The sequence below is a fragment of the Macrotis lagotis genome, chromosome X (genome assembly GCF_037893015.1).
Source record: "Macrotis lagotis isolate mMagLag1 chromosome X, bilby.v1.9.chrom.fasta, whole genome shotgun sequence".
Lineage (NCBI taxonomy): Eukaryota > Metazoa > Chordata > Mammalia > Peramelemorphia > Peramelidae > Macrotis > Macrotis lagotis.
The window spans coordinates 337,892,704-337,896,011 of NC_133666.1; the positions used below are offsets into that span (position 1 = coordinate 337,892,704).

The following is a 3,308-nucleotide window of genomic DNA, read 5'->3' on the forward strand; positions in this document are numbered from 1 at the left end:
GGTTTACTAGAGTCACATAGTAAGTGTCTGAGGCTATATTTGAACTCAGGAAGAGGAATCTTCTGACACTAGACCCTGGTACTCCAGTCATTGCCTCACCTGATTGGGTCAATGACTTATACTAAATTCAAAAAGTAATGAACCAAGAATCAGGAAAGAGATACAGGTGTATGAATGGTCATTCTTAGAAAACATAGTTATAGGAAGGGTAGCATGCAACTATCATTTTATAGCAACCTGTACCATTAATAATTGTTTTTTGGTTGCAGGCAATAATATTTTATTTATTTTTCCAATCACAAGCAATGGTAGTTTTTAAAAATCATTTTTTTGACAAGATTTTGAGTTTTACATTTTCCTCTCTTCCTCCCTTCTCTCTCCCCTCCTCCTGACAGAAGGCACTCTAATATATGTATTGCCATGCTAAATAGAGATCCAAATTAATCATATTGTGAAAAAAGAATCAAATTGAAATAGGGAGAAAACATTAGTGAGAAAATAAACAAAAACTAAGACAACTTTAAAAATTGAAGATAGTACTTCTGACATCTGGGAGAGTGGAGGCTGCAGTGAAGATCCACATGGTGCCATGCTAAGGAGATGCTGGGACTTGGGCTGAATTCTCTACTATCACAGTCTCAGGGGCTGGAGTCAGGACTGGGAATCTCCTCCTTGTTCACCGGGTGTGGGTTCCAGAAATGGCTACCAGAGGGGAACTGAAGGAGATATTGGCCAACTGAACTGAGCTCTTCCAAGTCATGGAACAGTTCCAGGCAGATAATTGTTTCCTCTTGCCAACATTTAAGTCTGCCTTTCTTGGACCTACATGGGATACCTTGACTAGAGTTCCACTGGTCAGTTTTTGATGAACTAGGAGATAAGATGTTTGAGAAATTATAGGTCATGGCTGTAGAAGGAAAGGTAGAAGAAAGATACAAAAATCTAGCTCTCCTGGAGAAAAAATTTCCCCTGATGAAAATGTCCTCTCTCTAGCTAGTGATAATGTGTATAATGAAACATATGCCAAAGATTTCTGAAAAAAAAATGAATCTGTAATGGCTGACAAGGAGTTGTATCAGGCTTGTGCTATTGACATAAAGCAGCAAATTTGGCAGAATAACTAAACTGTTTGGCAAGGAAATTTCTCCACTGCTCAAACAGTATATTTTGGAGAAGGAGAACATCCTCTTCAGCAATGAACTGTTCATTCTACACAACTTCCTTAGTCCGTCTCCTAAAAGCAGACCTAGGGAAGGTAATGCAGAAACTGACACAAATGATTTGGAAGACTGTAAAAAGCTCTATGACATCATGTTGCAGTTCCTTCAGACTTTGCTCCTAAAAAAGAATGTTCTTTACTGTACTTTGAAGGCTAAATTGCTAATGTTTTACATGACCAGGACTTCAGTGATATTTGTATGTATATTCCTGTCAAAAGTTCACCTAGTTTCTTGATGGTTGCATCTGAGAAAAAGTTTCCCCAGGAAGCTGCAAGGATTTCTGGATGGAGTGAAGAAAGGTCAAGAGCAAATGTTAGGTGATTTGTCTATGATTTTATGTAATCCCCTTGCTATTAATATCCCTGTCCTTGAACACCATAAGACATCTGCAAGAACTGGTGAGTCAGGATATCTTAGGGAAAACCTATGTCTGTTTTTACTGCTAAGAATGCTCTCTGGGAGACAGGGCTTGGGAAATGATTGACAGTCTTCAAGAAGCCAAATATTGAAGTAGAGCTGATCACTGTCTGCCAATGCTTATGTCTTATACTTTCAGTGTAAATCAGAAACTACCAACAGAAAGGAAGGCACCAGTCTAGTACATTAATATCTTCCTGAAGGCTTTACCAAGTTCTTGAAGGAGCATAAGATGACCAGTGAAATGGGTCTTTATGATGTCCTTCACATAACAAAGCAAAGCAATAAAAATGTTTTTCTCTGATTTCTGCTTGTATTGGTGGATAATACGAAGACCTGGTCTTCAGTGACATTCCTTTACATACTCACTGGTAGATGAATTTTCTGTGGAAGAATTTTGCACCAGTTTATTTGATGGATTCTTCCTCATGGGCCTCTAAAGAAAGGAGAATGCACAGTACCATATTTTCAGATTCTCGATTCACCTGCATCACAAAGTGGTCTCTACAGAATTGGAGTCCCTTAAAAAGACTTTGGAACCTACTAAACAAAGTGGGGAGGTTGTGAAGGATCTTTGCAACCAGCTTGAAAAAAAACTTCAACACCTGAAACACTGACAACCAAGTCCAGTCCAGATGGAGGAAGGTCTTGTTTTACATCTACCTCTTTCTGATGTGCCAACACTAGCAGTGCTTTGAGATGCTCTGGTCCTGGGCTCAATCATAGACTTGATGATATCTGGCATCTTTGAGGGTTGAAGATTTGTCATCACTGCATTGTAAAGAATTTCCTGGGGACTTTACATTGAATGGTGAACTTTTGTTAGTGTTACAAAGTCTGTGCAATTAGAAGGTCCTAGCTTCTTCAAGGTTAGTAGGAAGCCTCTGAAGACATTTGTGTACTTACATGAAAATTCAAAGTTTCCTCTTCATTAGGTAATGAGTTGGTGGAAGATAAAAATTTATGACCTCTCTTAACCTGCTTTATTCAGAATGATCCTGGTTTAAGTGTAGTGCTAGGTGAGTGTACATGATAAAAGACAAAAATGGTCTAGGGTCTCCATGAGGCTTTTTTGGTAAGATAAACATAGAGTTGAGCAATCCTGTAGTCTATGTTAAAAGGGATTGGAATTATTTGTTTAGAATTCTATTCTTTGTTCTATCTCAGGCCTACTATGTAACCTTTATATAGTCAACTCTGAACCTTATTTTCTCCATCTGTAACATAAAGATAATAATGCATTCCCCTTCGATACTAGGTCATTCTTTAGTTGCTGATTTTTTTAATTCCCCCCATTCCCTCTTTTTTTAATTCTGGGGATGCTGCTCAGACCAAGAAGAAAATATTTTAAGGTGAATGTGATAGAGTACTATTGTTCTGTAAAAAATCATGAATGGGTGAACTTCAAAAAGACCTAGAAAGGCTTACATGAACTGATGCTGAATGAAGGAGCAGAACAAGAGAACATTGTACACTTTGAACATTATGTGCACTCATCAGCAGTACAATGATCAAAGACAATTCTAAAGGACTTGTGATGGAATATATTATCTACATACAGAAATAGACCTATTGAATCTGAATGAAGACTCTTTTCCATTTTTAATATTTGTTTTATGCTTTATTTCTTTTTCTTCATGTTTTTCCCCTGTTGTTCTGATTCTTCATTCA

At 37.6% G+C, this 3,308-nt stretch overlaps 1 pseudogene; it reads left to right on the forward strand.

Annotated features, from left to right (window-relative positions):
* The first annotated feature begins 719 nt into the window (after positions 1–719).
* Positions 720–2,335, forward strand: LOC141499090 (negative elongation factor B pseudogene; annotated as a pseudogene).
* The last annotated feature ends 973 nt before the right edge of the window (positions 2,336–3,308 follow it).